At 38.5% G+C, this 21,162-nt stretch overlaps 1 non-coding gene across 1 annotated transcript; it reads left to right on the forward strand.

The window, feature by feature from the left end:
• The first annotated feature begins 20,399 nt into the window (after positions 1-20,399).
• Positions 20,400-20,507, forward strand: LOC148573834 (small nucleolar RNA R71). Its single transcript, XR_015906526.1, has one exon. It is a non-coding gene; the product is annotated as a small nucleolar RNA R71 (small nucleolar RNA).
• The last annotated feature ends 655 nt before the right edge of the window (positions 20,508-21,162 follow it).

A 21,162-nucleotide genomic window follows, 5' to 3' on the forward strand; every position in this document is an offset into this window, starting at 1 on the left:
GTTGTACTTGAAGTTCATTATTTGTATGAAATTTGTGTACAACTTTCTGTCTTGCTTGCTTTGGATATTTTTTTATCATGCTTTGGAGTTTCAGGTGTTTTGGTTTCATCTGAATCATGCTTAACTGTGGCTAGATGTCTTTCTAAATTAACTGATCCAATTCCATGCTTGCTGATTGCAGTAACATTTCCTCTTAAAATTTGTGTGCTGAGAACTAGTGAGGATTTTCTTGAAGTGCCCTCAAATCCCGAATAAGAGGACTAATGTCAAAGGTCCTATTGAGACGAAGCATCAAGCCGAAGAAGTAAGATTGTTCTGTCAAATAAAAGTGAGCCAAAACAGAATTTGCAGCTAATTGATTTTGTAGCGCAGCTCAGAGACTGAGTAGGGAGTAAAAGCCTAGCTCTTCTAATTTATACATTAGATAAAGATAATTACTTAATTTTTATTTTGATTGTAAAATTGTAAAACTTTAATAAAATTGTATTTGTCCCAAAACTATACATAAGTACCCTCTTGAATAGTACATGACAGTATGATAGGATTACTTACCATTTCTTATTTTGGTGAGGCAGAAAAACTACAAAAGGGCTCAAATTCTATAGCAAGGGCATCAGCCCAACGAATTCGGTGCATGCCAAAAGGTGCTTTTAATAAAATTAACATTGGGAGAGTACTTCTTTATCAAGTTGTATCTTATTTATTATTTTTTATATAACACAATAAATAAATATAATATTATAATTCAATGATTAAATATAAGAGATAAATATGAAAAAGAAAAAAAAAGCTAAAGTATTCCAATTCTTTTTATATATAAGTATATATTATCTTTTTCTTTTCCGAAAAAATTATCTTAGATTTAGGATAAATAAAATTTTAACATGAAAATAAGGAAGAAAAAAGCTCTCCTTTTTTTTAATTATGGAAATAAAGAAGTGTGACCAAAATTTTCTTAATTTTTCTCAATGTTATTCCGGAGTTTGGGCCATTTTTCAAACAAACTTCTTTATAAGCTCTTAGCCTTTTGTGGATTTTGGAGCCATTTTTCTAAACTGACTTTGATATGGGCTTTTAGGCTTTTGAGATTCTATTAAGAAAGGACTTCTGAGACCGCGTTGAACTCTATGATTCGATTTATCCACAGGGTGTGCATATGATTTTTATCATCTTTGATTTACTTGTAATTCAATGGATTAAAGAAAGATTTAATTATTTTATTAGTCTTATAGTTTTATCAAATTTTTAATTAGGTTTTTATATAATTCTTTTAATTGAATTCTTATACTACTTTTAATTTTAGAATTAGGTCATCAGAAAGGAAGAACCATATAATCGAATAATGAGCATGATTAGTGAATGAATCATTATTATCTAAATTTCAAGATTTCAAGTAATTTTGTTGTTTTAGTTGTGAAATATATATTATACAGTTTATTTTTTTATTTTAATGAAGAAGAGCTCATCATAAAAAAATTGAACAAAAATGAGGTAAATAGCACTGATGATTTTGAGTTTTACTTCAGAATTATAAGTTCTTAATAGGATAACAAAAAAGTGATACACAACGAGAGAAATAAAAAAAACATAATTAATAAATTCGTCTATTTTAGTAAGTCTAACAAGAAGACATAAATAATTCTTCCCAATTTCAGTAAAGATGCCATGGGTGTATCATAAGCCACCATAATTGAAATCTCTCGTTAACATCTGCACGTATCTTAAATCCAATGCTAAATACATTCTACTCCTTTCCTCATGCAGCTGTAATTTATTTTACTAAACGTTAACACCTCTATTAGTGTAATTAAAGAGCGAAATTCTCTATATTAAAAGTTACCTTCGGGGGACCACAGGAGTGAATTCCTGTTGCACATCCATCCATTGCATAACCCATACAGCTGAATCATTGTTGTGTGAAAACGTATCATGTAATACAACATAAGGTTGTCGAAAGCAATATATATATATATATATATATATATATATATATATATATATATATAACCAACAATTTGAATAATTACCTATTTGTGCACCTAGGAATACCTATTGCCCTACGGACTTCCCAACCCTCGAAACTCACTATTTTTTGTATACCACATTCTGCATACTTTTCTGAAAATATTATTTCAGAAAGAGCCACTCTCTGTAATCAGAATATTGTGCTTTATTATTTGGAGTAATGTTATTATTAGCTTTGTTTCTATAGTAGGAGAACTTACTATATTTCTAATATGATGCTTGCGTGGTTCATCATCTTCAACCTTACAGTGAGAGTCTAAATGATAAAGTGTTTTGTCAGGAATGCTCATTACTATTAGATACCATTGATCATTCTCTTTGATTGGGACATATATCTGTATAACAAATAGGATGTAATATGTATAAGTATAAGTTTGAGTACTTTTTATTATAATAAAAATATTCCAATAATTAATGAGAACTTACAAATTGAAGGTCACGGGTTGGTGGCATATAATGTGCATATTTTTTCAGTAGGTCATGATCCTCCATATGTAACGACACGTCATCCTAGGTATGTTTGAGCACAATGGTTATTTATTTTACTTAGTTAAAATGAGGAAATCAAGATTTTGACTTACCACAAATGATGGTGGAATAAGGGACCAAACATTTTTTAATTTGGTCATGCTAATATTTGATATTATCTTCAGTGCCATTAGCTTTATTACCAGTTCAGACACTTGCTTTCCAGGTACGAGACAGAACAGATCTTCTCTAGTTGCAGTTGTATCGTGAATATGAAACAAATCCTCTCTAACACAAAGCCAACATGTCAGCCACAGAGATAACTAAAATTTAAAATAAAAGATAACAAAAAAATGCTCACGCTATATCATTATCAGTAGCAAAGATGTACATAGCCACATTGACCAAATCCTCACTCAACCTCATATCTTGTGGTGGTTTGAATGAACAGTTAAGATTCTACAAAAAACATAAAGGTTATCCATAATATACGTATTTGAATACTATGCCAATAAATTATTTTTAACCAAATCAAATACTTTTAGGATAGAAGTTGACTTGAAAGCCATTTTTTTTTTGTTTCACAAAGGTTGTTAACCGTGCATTGTTTATGGTGAAAGTTAAAGGCCCTTTGCGTACTCTAGTTTCTGCCATCTTGCTTGATAGTTGACCTTTGTGCTCAAATTTTAGCATTTTAGTTGGTCGTGCAAATGCTATGTTTTGGATAGATGGTAGATTATTAACTCTTGCCAATTTGTCCTTTTACCTTACAAATGTACTCGGATGTTCTTGCACAGTTTTATTAGCTTTGCTATTACTTTGAAAATCCAATCTTGACTTTGGCTTCGATTTTTCTTCTCCATCCAGGTATGTTTGCGTCCCTTTGTAGAACGATGGTGGCAGATTGTGCAAAATTCATAAACATACTATATTCGGACTTTACTTGAAACGGACACGAGTTTTTCTTTGTTACATCACCACAGGATTTATTCTTCATCTCATATAGGTCTGTTGGTGCACGAAATCGTGATCGTTCATTCCTTGGTAACGGCGCTAAAAACTTAATACGCACGTTCATAATCTTAATTCTTTGTCACAACGTCACACAACTAACCAGCAAGTGCACTGGGTCATCCAAGTAATAAACCTTACCTGAGTAAGGGTCGATCCCACGGAGATTGTCGGCTTGAAGCAAGCTATGGTCATCTTGTAAATCTCAGTCAGGTGGATTCAAATGGTTATGGAGTTTAAGATATTCAAAAGATAAATAAAACATAAAATATGATAGAGATACTTATGTAATTCATTGGTGAGAATTTCAGATAAGCGTATGAAAGATGCTTTGTTCCTCCTGAACTTCTGCTTTCCTATTGTCTTCATCCAATCATTCATACTCCTTTCCATGGCAAGCTGTATGTTGGGCATCACAGTTGTCAATGGCTACTTCCCGTCCTCTCAGTGAAAATGGTCCAAAATGCGCTGTCACCACACGGCTAATCATCTGTCGGTCCTCGATCATGCTGGAATAGGATTCAGTAATTCTTTTGCGTCTGTCACTACGCCCAGCACTCGCGAGTTTGAAGCTCGTCACAGCCATCCCTTCCTAGATCCTACTCGGAATACCACAGACAAGGTTTAGACTTTCCAGATCTCAAGAATGGCTGCCAATAATTCTAGCCTATAACACGAAGACTCTGATCGTAAATCAGGAGGCTAAGAAATATGCATTCAAGCTTGTTTTCATGTAGAACAGAAGTATTTGTCAGGCACGTGTTCATAGGTAAGAATGGTGATGAGCGTCACATAATCATCACATTCATTATGTTCTTGTGTGTGAATGAATATCTTAGAGAAGAAATAGTACTTTGCATTAATTCATGAGGAACAACAGAGCTCCACACCTTAATCTATGGTGTGTAGAAACTCTACCGTTGAAAATACATAAGTGATAATGGTCCAGGCATGGCCGAATGGCCAGCCTCCCAAAGAGGGTTCAATCATCAAAACATGATCAAAAGATGTAAAAACAATAGTAAAAAGTTCTATTTATACTAAACTAGTTACTAGGGTTTACAGAGATAAGTAAATGATGTAGAAATCCAGTTCCGAGCCTACTTGGTGTGTGCTTGGGCGGAGCATTGAGCTTTCATGTGTAGAGACTCTTTTTGGAGTTGAACGCCAGTTTGTAACTTGTTTCTGGCGTTTAACTCTGCTTTGCAACTTGTTTCTGGCGTTTAATGCTAGAATAGGGCAGAAAGCTGGCGTTAAACGCCAGTTTACGTCATCTAAACTCGGGCAAAGTATGGACTAAAATATTGCTGGAAAGCCCTGGATGTCTACTTTCCAACGCAATTGAGAGCGTGCCATTTGGACTTCTATAGCTCCAGAAAATCCCCTTTGAGTGTAGGGAGGTCAGAATCCAACAGCATCTGCAGTCCTTCTTCAACCTCTGAATTTGATTTTTGCTCAAGTCCCTCAATTTCAGCCAGAAATTACCTGAAATCACAAAAAAACACACAAACTCATAGTAAAGTCTAGAAATGTGATTTTTATTTAAAAACTAATAAAAATATACTAAAAACTAATTAAATCATACTAAAAACTATATAAAAACAATGCCAAAAAGCGTATAAATTATCCGCTAACCACAACACCAAACTTAAATTGTTGCTTGTCCCCAAGAAACTGAAAATCAAATATGATAAAAGGAAGAGAATATACTATAAATCCCAAAGTATCAATGAAACTTAGCTCCAATTAGATGAGCGGGACTAGTAGCTTTTTGCCTCTGAATAGTTTTGGCATCTCACTTAATCCATTGAAGTTCAGAATGATTGGCATCTATAGGAACTTAGAATTTTAGATAGTGTTATTGATTCTCCTAGTTCAGTATGTTGATTCTTGAACACAGCTACTTTATGAGTCTTGGCCGTGGCCCTAAGCACTTTGTTTTCCAGTATTACCACCGGATACATAAATGCCACAGACACATAACTAGGTGAACCTTTTTAGATTGTGACTCAACTTTGCTAGAGTCCCCAATTAGAGGTGTCCAGGGTTCTTAAGCACACTCTGTTTTTGCTTTGGACCTTGACTTTAACCTCTTAGTCTCAAGCTTTTCACTTGACACCTTCACGCCACAAGCACATGGTTAGGGACAGCTTGGTTTAGCCGCTTAGGCCAGGATTTTATTCCTTTGGGCCCTCCTATCCATTGATGCTCAAAGCCTTGGATCCCTTTTACCCTTGCCTTTTGGTTTTAAGGGCTATTGGCTTTTTGCTCTTGCCTTTTGGTTTAAAGAGCTCTTGGCTTTTTCTGCTTGCTTTTTCTTTTTCTTTCTTTTTTTTTTCGCCAATTTTCTTTTCCTTTTTTTTCGCAAGCTTTTGTATTCACTGCTTTTTCTTGCTTCAAGAATCAATTTTATGATTTTTCAGATTATCAGATAACATTTCTCCTTGTTCATCATTCTTTCAAGAGCCAACAATTTTAACATTCATAAACAACAATTTCAAAAGACATATGCACTGTTCAAGCATTCATTCAGAAAACAAAAAGTATTGTCACCACATCAAAATAATTAAACTAATTTCAAGGATGCATTCGAAACCATGTACTTCTTGTTCTTTTGTTTTTAGAACATTTTTCATTTAAGAGAGGTGATGGATTCATAGGACATTCATAGCTTTAAGACATAGACACTTAAACACTAATGATCATGTAATAAGGACACAAACATAAATAAAACATAAGGCTCAAAAACCAAAAAACAGAGAAATAAGAACAAGGAGATTAAGGAACAGGTCCACCTTAGTGAGGGTGGCGTCTTCTTCCTCTTGAAGACCCAATGGTGTTCTTGAGCTCCTCTATATCTCTTCCTTGCCTTTGTTGCTCCTCCCTCATAGCCCTTTGATCTTCTCTAATCTCATGGAGAATCATGGAGTGCTCTTGGTGCTCCATCCTTAGTTGTCCCATGTTGGAACTTAATTCTCCTAGGGAAGTGTTGATTTGCTCCCAATATTTTTGTGGAGGAAAGTGCATCCCTTGAGGCATCTCAGGGATTTCATGGTGAAGAATTTCCTCATGCTCTTGTTGAGGTCCATGATCTCTTGTTTGCTCCATCCTTTTCTTAGTGATGAGCTTTTGAGATGAATCTCTCCATCTCTCATGACTCAGAGGTGGAAGCTTTTGCCTTCCCTTTCCTCTTTCTAGAGGTTTCTCTGGCCTTAAGTGTCATAAATGGTTATGGAAAAACAAAAAGCAATGCTTTTACCACACCAAACTTAGAAGGTTTACTCGTCCTCGAGCAAAAGAAGAGAAGAGGGAGTAGAAGAAGAAGAAAATAGATGAGATGGAGAGGTGTGAGTGGTTCGGCCAAGGGGGTTTTAGGTGGTTAGGATGTGTGAAAAGGAAGGAGTGATGGTTTGAATTTGAGTGGGTGGGTGCAGGTGGGTTGTATGATGGTTTTGGAGGAGTAACAGAGGTGATTGGTGGAGGTTATTTCGGGGAACAGTGTTATGGAAATGTGTGAGGAGGAGAGAAGAAGAGAGGTGGGGTAGGTGGGGATCCTGTGGGGTCCACAGATCCTGAGGGGTCAAGGACTTATCATCTCTGATCCATTTAAGGGTGTAAACACCCTTAGAGTGCAATCATGGCATTTAACGCCAGATTGCTGCTTGTTTCTGGCGTTTAACGCCACTTCCATGCTCTGTTCTGGCGTTAAACACCATTCTGGTGCTTGTTTCTGGCGTTTAACGCCAGCTTGATGCTTTTTTCTGGCGTTAAATGCCAGTTTGATGCTCTTTACTGGCGTTTAAACGCCGGTAAGTTCTTCCTCCAGGGTAAGCTATTTTTAATGCTGTTTTTCATTCTATTTTTGATTTTTCAGTAGTTTTTGTGACTTCACATGATCATCAACATAAAATAGCAATGGAAAATAAATAGATATAATTAAATAACATTGGGTTGCCTCCTAACAAGCGCTTCTGTAAATTCAATAGCTTGACAGTGAGCTCTCATGGAGCCTTACAGATGTTCAGAGCATTGTTGGGACCTCCCAACACCAAACTTAGAGTTTGAATGTGGGGGTTCAATAGCAAACTTAGAGTTTGGTTGTGGCCTCCCAATACCAAACTTAGAGTTTGACTGTGGAGGCTTTGGTTGACTCTGCAGTGAGAGAAGCTTTTCATGCTTCCTCTCCATGGTTACAGAAGGAGATCCTTGAGTTTTAAACACAAAGTTGTCCTCATTTAGTTGAAGGACCAATTCTCCTCTGTCCACATCAATCACAGCTTTTGCTGTGGCTAGGAAGGGTCTTCCAAGGATGATGGATTCATCTTCATCCTTCCCAGTGTCTAGGATTATGAAATCAGCAGGGATGTAAAAGCCTTAACCTTTACTAACACGTCCTCTACTAGTCCATAAGCCTGTTTCATTGATTTGTCTGCCATCTCTAGTGATATTCTTGCAGCTTGTACCTCATAGATTTCCAGTTTCTCTATTACAGAGAGTGGCATGAGGTTTATCCCTGACCCAAGGTCACACAGAGCCTTCTCAAAGGTCATGGTGCCTATGGTACAAGGTATGAAGAACTTTTCGGGATCCGATTTCTTCTGAGGCAATGTCTACCTTATCAATGCACTGAGTTCATTGGAGAACAAAGGGGGTTCATCCTCCCAAGTATCATGATCAAATAAACTGGCATTCAACTTCATGATGGCTCCTAGATATTTAGCAACCTGCTCTTCACTGATGTCTTCATCCTCTTCAGAGGAAGAATAGTCATCAGAGCTCATGAATGGTAAAAGGAGGTTCAATGAAATCTCTATGGTCTCTAGATGAGCCTCAGATTCCTTTGGTTCCTCAAAGGGAAACTCCTTATTGGTCAGTGAACGTCCCAGGAGGTCTTCCTCACTAGGATTTACGTCCTTCTCCTCCTCTCTGGGTTCGGCCACACCAAGTAAGGTAATGGCCTTGCACTCTCTTTTTGGATTCTCTTCTGTATTACTTGGAAAAGTACTAGGAGGAGTTTCAGTGACTCTTTTACTCAACTGGCCCACTTGTGCCTCCGAATTTCTAATGGTGGACCTTGTTTCATTCATGAAACTTATAGTGGCCTTATATAGATCAGAGACTATGTTTGCTAAGCTAGATGGATTCTGCTCAGAATTCTCTATCTGTTGCTGAGTGGATGATGGAAAAGGCTTGCTATTGCTAAACCTGTTTCTTCCACCATTATTAAAGCCTGGTTGAGGCTTTTGTTGATCCTTCCATGAGAAATTTGGATGATTTCTCTATGAAGGATTATAGGTGTTTCCATAGGGTTCACCCATGTAATTCACCTCTGCTATTACAGGGTTCTCAGGATCATAAGCTTCTTCTTCAGAAGATGCCTCTTTAGTACTATTGGATGCAGCTTGCAATCCATTCAGACTCTGAGAAATCATATTGACTTGCTGAGTCAATATTTTGTTCTGAGCCAATATGGCATTCAGAGCATCAATTTCAAGAACTCCTATCTTTTGAGGCGTCCCATTACTCACAGGATTCCTTTCAGAAGTGTACATGAACTGGTTATTTGCAACCATGTCAATGAGTTCCTGAGCTTCTGCAGGCATTTTTTTAGGTGAATGGATCCACCTGCAGAATGGTTGGTGCACGAAATTGTGATCATCAACAATGGCGCCAAAGACTTGGAGCTCTCAAACGTGAATCACACTTTGTCACAATTCCGCACAACTAACCAACAAGTGCACTGGGTCGTCCAAGTAATACCTTACGTGAGTAAGGGTCGATCCCACGGAGACTATCGGCTTGAAGCAAGCTATGGTCATCTTGTAAATCTCAGTCAGGAAGATTCAAATGGTTATGGAGGATTGACAATTAAAGATAAATAAAACATAAAATAAAGATAGAGATAGAGATACTTATGTAATTCATTGGTAGGAATTTCAGATAAGCGTATGAAGATGCTTTGTTCCTCCTGAACCTCTGCTTTCCTATTGCCTTCTTCCAATCATTCATACTCCTTTCCATGGCAAGCTTTATGATGGGCATCACCGTTGTCAATGGCTACTTCCCGTCCTCTGAGTGAAAATGTTCTACGCATGCTATCACCGTACGGCTAATTATCTGTCGGTTCTTGATCATGTTGGAATAGGATCCATTGATCCTTTTGCGTCTGTCACACGCCCAACACTCGCGAGTTTGAAGCTCGTCATAGTCATCCCTTCCCAGATCCTACTCAGAATACCACAGATAAGGTTTAGACGTTCTGGATCTCAGGAATGGCCGCCAATAATTCTAGCCTATACCAGGAAGGTTCTAATCTTAGATTAGAAACCCAAGAGATACACATTCAAGCTTGTTTGCATGTAGAACGGAAGTGGTTGTCAGGCACGCGTTCATAGGTGAGAATGGTGATGTGTGTCACATAATCATCACATTCATCATGTTCTTGGGTGCAAATGAATATCTTGGAGAAGAAATAGACTTGAGTTGAATAGAAAAATAATAGTACTTTGCATTAATTCATGAAGAACAGCAGAGCTCCACACCTTAATCTATGGTGTGTAGAAACTCCACCGTTGAAAATACATAAGAACAAAGGGTCTAGGCATGGCCGAATGACCAGCCTCCCAAGGAGGGTTCAATCATCAAAACATGATCAAAAGATGATCAAAAGATGATCAAAAGATGAAAATACAATAGTAAAAGGTCCTATTTATAGAAAACTGGTAGCCTAGGGTTACAGAAATAAGTAATTAATGCAGAAATCTTCTTCCGGGCCCACTTGGTGTGTGCTTGGGCTGAGCATTGAAGCTTCCATGTGTAGAGACTTTTCTTGGAGTTAAACACCAGCTTTTGTGCCAGTTTGGGCGTTTAACTCCAGCTTTTGTGCCAGTTCTGGCGTTTTGACGCCAGAATTCTTAAGCTGACTTGGAACGCCGGTTTGGGCCATCAAATCTCGAGAAAAATATGGACTATTTTATATTGCTGGAAAGCCCAGGATGTCTAATTTCCAACGCAATTGAGAGCGTGCCAATTGGGATTCCGTAGCTGCAGAAAATCCACTTTGAGTGCAGGGAGGTCAGAATCCAACAGAATCTGTAGTCCTTTTTCAGCCTCTGAATCAGATTTTTGCTCAGGTCCCTCAATTTCAGCCAGAAAATACCTAAAATCACAAAAAAAATACACAAACTCATAGTAAAGTCCAGAAATGTGAATTTTAAATAAAAACTAATAAAAATATAATAAAAACTAACTAAAATATACTAAAAACATACTAAAAATAATGCCAAAAAACATATAAATTATCCGCTCATCACAACACCAAACTTAAATTGTTGCTTGTCCCCAAGCAACTAAAAATCATATAAGATAAAAAGAATAGAATGTACAATGAATTTCAAAAATATCTATGAAGATCAGTATTAATTAGATGAGCGGGGCTTTTAGCTTTTTGCTTCTGAACAGTTTTGGCATCTCACTTTATCCCTTGAAGTTCAGAATGATTGGCATCTATAGAAACTCAGAATCCAGATAGTGTTATTGATTCTCCTAGTTAAGTATGTTGATTCTTGAACACAGCTACTTTATGAGTCTTGGCCGTGACCCAAAGCATTTTGTCTTCCAGTATTACCACCGGATACATAAATGACACAGACACATAACTGGGTGAACCTTTTCAGATTGTGACTCAGCTTTGCTAGAGTCCCCAATTAGAGGTGTCCAGAGATCTTAAGCACACTCTTTTTACTTTTGGACCACAACTTTAACCGCTCAGTCTCAAGTTTTCACTTGACACCTTCACGCCACAAGCACATGGTTAGGGACAGCTTGGTTTAGCCGCTTAGGCCAGGAATTTATTCCTGTGGGCCCTCCTATCCACTGATGCTCAAAGCCTTGGATCCTTTTTTATTTTACCCTTGTCTTTTGGTTTAAAGGGCTATTGGCTTTTTCTGCTTGCTATTTCTTTCTCTTTTTTTTCGCATATATCCTTTTTTTGTGCAAGCTTTTCACTGCTTTTTCTTGCTTCAAGAATCAATTTTATGATTTTTCAGATTATCAAATAACATTTCTCCTTTTCCATCATTCTTTCAAGAGCCAACAATTTTAACATTCATGAATCAACAGTATCAAAAATATGCACTGTTCAAGCATTCATTCAGAAAGACAAAAGTATTGCCACCACATCAAAGTAACTAAACTGTTATAAAATTCGAAATTCATGAACATCTTTTTCTTTTTCAATTTAAAACATTTTTCATTTAAGAAAGGTGATGGATTCATTTTCATTGCTTTAAGGCATAGACACTTAGACACTAGTGATCATGTAATAAAGACACAAACATAAATAAATATAAAGCATAAAAATTCGAAAAACAGAAAATAAAGAACAAGGAGATTAAAGAACGGGTCCACCTTAGTGATGGCGGCTTGTTCTTCCTCTTGAAGATCTTATGGAGTGCTTGAGCTCCTCAATGTCTCTTCCTTGCCTTTGTTACTCCTCTCTCATGGTTATTTGGTCTTCTCTAATTTCATGAAGGAGGATGGAATGCTCTTGGTGCTCCACCCTTAGTTGTCCCATGTTCACTACAAGAAAACACGTCTATTGCCACGTTTTTAAAGCGTGGCGAAAAGCTGAAAAAAGTGTGGCGATAGCTTTTCGCCACGCTTTTTAAGCTACCGCCACGCTTTTGAAAGGGTGACCTATCAAAGGGTGGCGGTTGCTCTATCGCCATGCTTTTTGCAGCCTATTGCCACGCTTTTTGTTTGCCACGCTTTTTTACAAACCGCCACTTGTAAAAGCGTGGCTGTAGGTGGGAAATACGGCCACGCTTTTAAAGCGTGGCGATAGGTAGAGATATGGCCACGCTTTTGAAGCGTGGCGATAGGGAGAGATACGGCCACGCTTTTGAAGCGTGGCGATAGGGAGAGATACGGCCACGCTTTTGAAGCGTGGCGATAGGGAGATATACGGCCACGCTTTAAAAGCGTGGCGAAAGGCTTGTTAAATTAAAAAAAAAATTTCTTTTTCTTACTTGATCTTAATTACTACACAATATAAATTTTCAATCCTTTTTTATTACCAAACCTATAAATATAGTATGCAATTTTTGTTGCAAGACAATTTTTATTAGTGACATAATTTTTGCTTTAATTATTTTATACAGTAATAAACTAATATTCAAATACAAAATAAATTTCAAGTTCAAATTCCAAAACTAAAAATGGTAGAAAAATACAGAAACAATACAACTTAAACACTAAGTCCTTTGTTGTTCTTTCTTCCTCTAGCCCTCTTAAACTTCCTTCCCTTAGATCGTACATAAGGCTTGGTATGGCTGTGAGGAACACTAGGACCAGGATCAAAATGTTTCACAGCTTCCCTGAAATAGCAAAATCAACAAGGGAACAAAAAACATGTTTAAGTTACAAAAGATAAAGTAAGACATAAGACAAGAAGAAGCAAGAGTTTAATACTCCAGAATCCCCAATTTTCGGCTAAATTAGGACATAGCAAAGCTGAACTTACAATCTGACTGGGCAGAACAAGTCCTTTTCCATCAACACATCATTTCTGATTATAGTAATCCATTGACTCCTCAGCAATTGGAAAGAACTGCAGCACATTTAACTTACCAAATATAAATAAAACTGAGCAGCATAAAAAGAAAGATGGAGTAAATGTAAAGCAGGTTCATTAAATTTAGAAGAAAACGATTAGATACTACTCACCTTCAAGAATAATAGAAGACTAGAAATCATCAACCTTGTTCGTTCCAGCCTTACAGTGGACAACCACAACATTCTCAATATCTAACTTCAACCACGAGTATGCACTATGACAGAAAGAGATAACCAGTTGAAGTGGTGGGCAATTATGATCATCAAATGGAAAGCTAGCCACCTGAAGAGGGAATTTGATATTGCAGATGAAAGCAGCAGTTGGTTTGTAAAACAAATCTAAGTGCTGAAAAAACCTAAAACCCAAGTGAAACAGAAAGCTGACACATGTAGTCTAGGTGTTGGAAATTAATCAAGACATCTGCATGAACACTCTATTTCCTCAGAACATTTATGATCACATTAAAAGAGATAATGTTGTTAAGTAGAGTAATATTATATGGTCTAGTAATCAATAATTATTCCACGATTTCCCAGGCTGAGAAACCACGTTAACAATATGGGCTATGATATGTAACACCTAAAAAAATAATAATTAAAATTCTAACAACATGCATGGATTGGCTTCTCTAAAATGATACTCACACCTTCAATCTAAAGGTGCTTCAAAGGGGATAAGCAACAGTTTGCCCAACAGTTCCAGGTGCAGCACCACATGCCAGGCGAGTTGTCACACTCAACTCAGAATCTTGCACTAGACCAAATGGATTGGATTTAACTAACCAATCTTTCAAAGACTCATAAACAACAAAGTTTAGACCTACAATGGAACTTGGAAAATAGGAAAAACAATTAAAAATAAGAAAGCATTAATTCTAATAACAGCACTACAGCCACTACAGCAGGAGAAGAGGGGGTGGAGAACTTTAGGGAGTTAATTATATCAGTTGCATGAATTGCCCAAGCACAATATTAAGATTTGTCATATTTGCCATTATGATCATGACTGTAATCATCAACTTTGTAAAGAAGTAATCATCAACAAAAAGCATACTATAAATATTAAGAGCAGTAGAGCACAAAGAACACGAAGAAAACCAATGTTATATCTTCTCTCTATGTGATTTGCAAACCAAGCAATTGGTAAACAGAAAAATGAAGGTAAAGATGTACCTGTACAGTTATCCTGCCTTGAACCATATCCATTGGATAAGTTGCGGACATGGCAATTATTCCAGCACATGCTCCAGCTCCAAGATGTAAAACAGGAGTCAGCTGAGATCCTCTGCCAAAATCCTAAGAAAAACAGTTAGACAAACAGGGTTTTATAACTGAACCCATCCCCAGCCCCTTTCCTTTCTTTGATTGAGAAAAGTGCTACTTATTAATTTTTATCGTTAAGTTTTTATAGGTACATCTGTAAAAATATCAGTTAATGAGAAAGCAGTAACTGGAGACCAAAACCTGCAATCCCTCTTGCCCAACACCAAAAACCAGATGGGGAAAGAAAACAATAAATACGGACATACCATTTCCAGTTTTTTGCTGATACAACTGCAGTATAGATTTAAGAGAAAACAATAGTCAGTGAAACAAGACAGGGACACTTAAAAATATGTCAGATGCAATGAACAAAAAACTGAAACTTGTTAAATGAAACTGCTCCCTATATTCTGTAGTTCAAATCAGACACTACAAGAAACTTGGTGTATTACTAATTACTTACAGTCTTTATTTGGATATACGTGAATAACCCCATCTTGCATTTCAAAGTAGTGCTGCATTACAAAACAAATTAACATTCATTTAATCACAGAAGATAAAATTGGGATATCTACCTCTTCGATGATGGAAAAGTATAAAATAAATTCATAAAAACTCACATCAGCACCGAAATAATGGAAAGTGAAGGTGATGCAGAATAGCTATGGTGGTTAATCCAATCAGCACCGAGAGCGGCATCAGTAATTCCAGCAACAGTGACCATGGTTACAGCAAAATAGAGAATTTAAACTCAATGGAATCGAAAACAGAAATGAATTCGATGGAATTGGAAACAAAGACAGCTTACGATAAAAGAACGAAACAGCAGCAATAGGATTGGCAGCCCCCTTCTCTCCAGTCCGTGATTCCGGCGACCAGAGGCACGGCGATTGTTCCCCAGTGACAATCGACGGCGGCGGCTGAAGCTTCTTCGACGGTGACTAAAACCAACACGCAGAGACAATAAGGTTTTTGGAATCTTAAACGAAGGTAAACCAAACTCAAAAACCCTTACCGATGGTGAATCTCAGTAGCGGCAGCGGAGCTTCTCAGCGGCAGAGGCGCGGCGGTGGCTGAGCACGGGTCTCCCCTTTCTCTCCTCGGCTCCCGAGCTCTCTCTCTCTCTCTCTCTCTCTCTCTCTCTCTCTCTCTCTCTCTCTCTTTCACTCTTCATGAACGGCAACGGCGCGAGCTGGAGGTGACAGCACGAACGGCGGCAACGGGACTGGAAGCTTCTGCGACGCAACGGCGGCGAGCCCAGTGACGGTGTCATCCCTTCCTTTTCTCCCCGTTGCTCCCCTTCTCCTCCTCTTGTGCGTGACGACAACACGGCTGCGATGGCAAGGACGACACTGAGCACGGCGCGGTAGCGAGCGGGACACGATCCTGAGCAGCGCGGCGATGGCTCCTCTCCGGCGCTCTCTTCCTCCCTGATTTTCCCCTTCCCCGTTTCCCTTTTTCTTGCCTTCATTTCTTTCTTTCTTTCTGTCTTTCTCTTTTTTTTCTGAAGGATGGAACTGAGTTTGGGTTAGGAGTGGGGGTGGTTAGGTTAGATGAGTGGCGGTGGTTAGGTTAGATTAGGAAGGGGTTATAGTTTAATTTGATTAAAATTAGGGTTTTATTTGGGAATTTAGAGTTAAGATAAAATTTATATAAATAATATAATAATTCTAAAATTAAGAGTAATAAGATAATTGAAAATTTGTTTTAATCCAACACTAATATTTATTAAAAATAATATTTAATTATCAATTTACATATTATTCTCAAATAAATAATTCTAATTCGATAACTATAGATAATATAATTAATTTTCTTTATTCATGAAAATTAAAGTATTAATTTCTAGAATCACAATTATTTAAATCAAATCATATAAACTCTTATTATTTTACGATTCCTAAACTTTATAATTTAAATATGCAAATTACCCAATAGTTGTAAAATTAGATAAAATTTTTAATTTAATTATCAAAAATTGATTTAATTAGCTTTAATAAAATAATTTCTGAAATTAAAATCTTTAATACATAAATAAATTGAAATTAGTTCACAAAAAATTTTTATGAAAATTCTGAGTCTTACAGTTTCGAGTGACGAAGGCGATGGGCACAAGAAAGAGCTCTACGGCCACGCTTTTGAAGCATGGCAGAAAAGAACCTTTTGGCCACGCTTTTAAAGCGTGCCAAAGAGTACTAGGATATGGCCACGCTTTGTAAGCGTGGCCGTAATGAAACCCTATCGCCACGCTTTCAAAACGTCCTTGTTTCTCTCTATGGCCACGCTTTTGAAGCGTGGCAAAAAAAAAAGAGTGGCCGTTTCTCTAATCAATTGCCACCCTTACAAAAGCGTGGCCGTTGATACTTTTTGCCACGCTTTTGAAGCGTGGCAATAAAAAATGTGGCTAAATCTCTAATCTATCGCCACCCTCATAAAAGCGTGGCCATTGACCACTTTTGGCCACGCTTTTGAAGCGTGGCACGAAAAAAGCGTGGCCATAGGCCTTTTTTCTTGTAGTGGTTGGAGCTTAATTCTCCTAGGAAGGTGTTGATTTGCTCCAAATAATTTTGTGGAGGAAAATACATCCCTTGAGGCATCTCAGGGATTTCATGATGAGGAAATTCCTCATGCTCTTGGTGAGGTTCTCTTATTTGCTCTATCCTTTTCTTAGTGATGGGCTTGTCTTCATCAATGAGAATGTCTCCCTCTATGTCAATTCTAACTGAATTGCAGAGGTGACAAATGAGGTGAGGGAAGGCTAACCTTGCCACAGTAAAGGACTTGTCCGCCACCTTATGAACTTCTACTTCCTCTCTAATCATGATGCTATGAATCATGATGGCTCGGTCTATAGTAACTTTAGAACGGTTGCTAGTGGGAATGATTGAGTGTTGGATAAACTCCAACCATCCCCTAGCCACGGGCTTGAGGTCATGCCTTCTTAGTTGAACCGGCTTCCCTCTTGAATCTCTCTTCCATTGAGCGCCCTTTTCACAGATGTCTATGAGGACTTGGTCCAACCTTTGAATGCCAACCTTACATTCTCCGAACTAAAATCTAAGCATTTCCCCCGAACCATTGTAAGCCAATTCTTTGGGTTCGGGTTCACACTTTGATTATGGTTCTTGGTGATCCATGCATTGGCATAGAACTCTTGAACCATTAAGATTCCGACTTGTTGAATGGGGTTGGTGAGGACTTCCCAGCCTCTTCTTCGGATCTCATGTCGGATCTCCGGATATTCGCCCTTTTTGAGCTTAAAAGGGACCTCGGGGATCACCTTCTTCTTGGCCATAACTTCATAGAAGTGGTCTTGATGCACCCTTGAGAGGAATCTCTCCATCTCCTATGACTTGGAGGTGGAAGCTTTTGCCGTCCCTTTCCTCTTTCTAGAGGTTTCTCCGGCCTTTGGTGCCATAAATGGTTATGGAAAAACAAAAAGCTTTAGCTTTTACCACACCAAACTTAGAAGGTTTGCTCGTCCTCGAGCAAAAGAAGAAAGAAGAGAGTAGAAGAAGAAGAAATAGAGGAGATGGAGGAGGCTTTGTGTTTCGGCCAAGGGGGATAGGTAGTGTTTAGGTTGTGTGAAAATGAAGGAATGAAGATGAGTTTATATAGGAGTGGAGAGGGGGTATGGTTCAGCCATTATGGGTGGGTTTGGGAGGGGAAGTGGTTTGAATTTGAATGGTGAGGTAGGCGGGGTTTTAGGATGGATGGATGTGGATTGGTGAAGAGATTATGGAAAAGAGTGTAGGATTTGATAGGTGAGGGGTTTTTGGGAAAGAGGTATTGAGGTGATTGGTGAATGAGTGAAGAAGAGAAAGAGAGGTGGGGTAGGTGGGGATCCTGTGGGGTCTACAAATCCTGAGGTGTCAAAGATATCTCATCCCTGCACCAAGTGGCGTGCAAAAATGCCCCTTTCTGCCAATCCTGGCATTAAACGCCAGGCTACTGCCTATTTCTGGCATTTAACACCAGCTTCTTGCCCATTCCTGGCGTTAAACGCCAGTCTGGTGCCTATTTCTGGCGTTAAACGCCCAGAATGGTGCCAGACTGGGCGTTTAACGCCCATTCTGCTACCTTTACTCGCGTTTAAACGCCAGTAAGTTTCTCCTCCAGGGTGTTCTATTTTTAATACTGTTTTTCCTTCTGTTTTTGCTTTTTCAATTGTTTTTATGACTTCACATGATCATCAACCTACAGAAAACATAAAATAACAAAAGAAAATAGAAATTTAACATAGATAATTAAAGATTGGGTTGCCTCCCAACAAGCGCTTCTTTAATGTCAATAGCTTGACAGTGGGCTCTCATGGAGCCTCACAGATGTTCAGAGCAATGTTGGAACCTCCCAAAACCAAACTTAGAGTTTGAATGTGGGGGTTCAACACCAAACTTAAAGTTTGGTTGTGGCATCCCAACACCAAACTTAGAGTTTGACTGTAGGGGCTCTGTTTGACTCTGTATTGAGAGAAGCTCTTCATGCTTCCTCTCCATGGTTACAGAGGAATATCCTTGAGCTTTAAACACAAGGGAGTCTTCATTCACTTGAATGATGAATTTTCCTCTATCAACATCAATCACAGCTTTTGCTGTGGCTAGGAAGGGTCTGCCAAGGATGATGGATTCATCCATACACTTCCCAGTCTCTAGGATTATAAAATTAGCAGGGATGTAATGGTCTTCAACCTTTACCAAGACATCCTTTACAAGTCCATAAGCCTATTTCTTGGAATTGTCTGCCATCTCTAGTGAGATTCTAGCAGCTTGTACCTCAAAAATTCCCAGTTTCTCCATTACAGAGAGAAGCATGAGGTTTATACTTGACCCCAGGTCACACAGAGCCTTTTCAAAGGTCATGGTGCCTATGGTACAAGGGAGTGAGAATTTTCCAGGGTCTTGTCTCTTCAGAGGTAATTTCTGCCTAGTCAAGTCATCCAGTTCTTTGATGAGCAATGGAGGTTCATACCTCCAAGTCTCATTACCAAACAACTTGGCATTTAGCTTCATGATTGCTCCAAGGTACTTAGCAACTTGCTCTTCAGTAACATCTTCATCCTCTTCAGAGGGAGAATACTCATCAGAGCTCATGAATGGCAGAAGTAAATTCAATGGAATCTCTATGGTCTCTGTGTGAGCCTCAGATTCCCATGGTTCCTCATCAGGGAACTCCATAGAGGCCAAGGGGCGTCCATTGAGGTCTTCCTCAGTGGAGATCACTGCCTCTTCCTCCTCTCCAGGTTCGGCCGTGTGGGTTGTGGTTATGGCCTTGCACTCTTTTTTTGAATTCTCTTCTGTATTGCTTGGGAGAGTACTAGGAGGGAGTTCAGTAATTTTCTTACTCAGCTGACCCACTTGTGCCTCCAAATTTCTAATGGAGGACCTTGTTTCAGTCATGAAACTTTGAGTGGTTTTGATTAGATCAGAGACAATGGTTGCTAAGTCAGAGTGGCTTTGCTTAGAATTCTCTGTCTGTTGCTGAGAAGATGATGGAAAAGGCTTGCTATTGCTAAACCTATTTCTTCCACCATTATAGTTGTTGAAACCTTGTTGAGGTCTCTGTTGATCCTTCCATGAGAGATTTGGATGATTTCTCCATGAAGGATTATAGGTGTTTCCATAGGGTTCTCCTATGTAATTCACCTCTTCCATTGCTGGGTTCTCAGGATCATAAGCTTCTTCTTCAGAGGAAGCTTCCTTAGTACTGCCTGTTGCTGCTTGCATTCTAGACAGACTCTGAGAAATCATATTGACTTGTTGGATCAATATTTTATTCTGAGCCAATATGGCATTCAGAGTATCAATCTCAAGAACTCCTTTCTTCTGAGTTGTCCCATTATTCACAGGATTCCTTTCAGAAGTGTACATGAATTGGTTATTTGCAACCATTTCAATGAGTTCCTAAGCTTCTGTAGGCGTCTTCTTCAGATGAAGAGATCCTCCAGCAGAGCTGTCCAATGACATTTTGGACAGTTCAGACAGATCATCATAGAAGATACCTATGATGCTCCATTCTGAAAGCATGTCAGAAGGACACCTTTTGATCAATTGCTTGTATCTTTCCCATGCTTCATAGAGGGATTCACCTTCTTTCTGTCTGAAGGTTTGGATTTCCACTCTAAGCTTGCTCAATTTTTGAGGTGGAAAGAACTTTGTCAAGAAGGCATTAACTAGCTTTTCCCAAGAGTTCAGGCTTTCTTTAGGTTGTGAATCCAACCATGTTCTAGCTCTGTCTCTTACAGCAAAGGGGAAGAGCATAAGTCTATAGACCTCGGGATCAACCCCATTGGTTTTGACAGTGTCACAGATTTATAAGAATTCAGCTAAGAACTGATGAGGATCTTCTAATGGAAGTCCATGAAACTTGCAATTCTGTTGCATTAGAGAAACTAATTGAGGCTTAAGCTCAAAGTTGTTTGCTCCAATGGCAGGGATTGAGATGCTTCTCCCATAGAAGTCGGAAGTAGGTGCAGTAAAGTCACCAAGCACCTTCCTTGCATTGTTGGCATTGTTGTTTTCGGCTACCATGGCTTCTTCTTCCTTGAAAAGCTCTGTTAGGCCCTCTAGAGAGAATTGTGCTTTAGCTTCTCTTAGCTTTCTCTTCTAGGTCCTTTCAGGTTCAGGATCAGCTTGAACAAGTATGCCTTTATCTTTGCTCCTGCTCATATGAAAGAGAAGAGAACAAGAAAGTAGGGAATCCTCTATGTCACAGTATAGAGATTCCTTGAGGTGTTAGAGGAAAAGAAGAATAGAAGGAGGAGGTAGATAGAAGAGAATTCGA

This window comes from Arachis ipaensis, chromosome B2 (genome assembly GCF_059453495.1).
Source record: "Arachis ipaensis isolate K30076 ecotype BB chromosome B2, ASM5945349v1, whole genome shotgun sequence".
Lineage (NCBI taxonomy): Eukaryota > Viridiplantae > Streptophyta > Magnoliopsida > Fabales > Fabaceae > Arachis > Arachis ipaensis.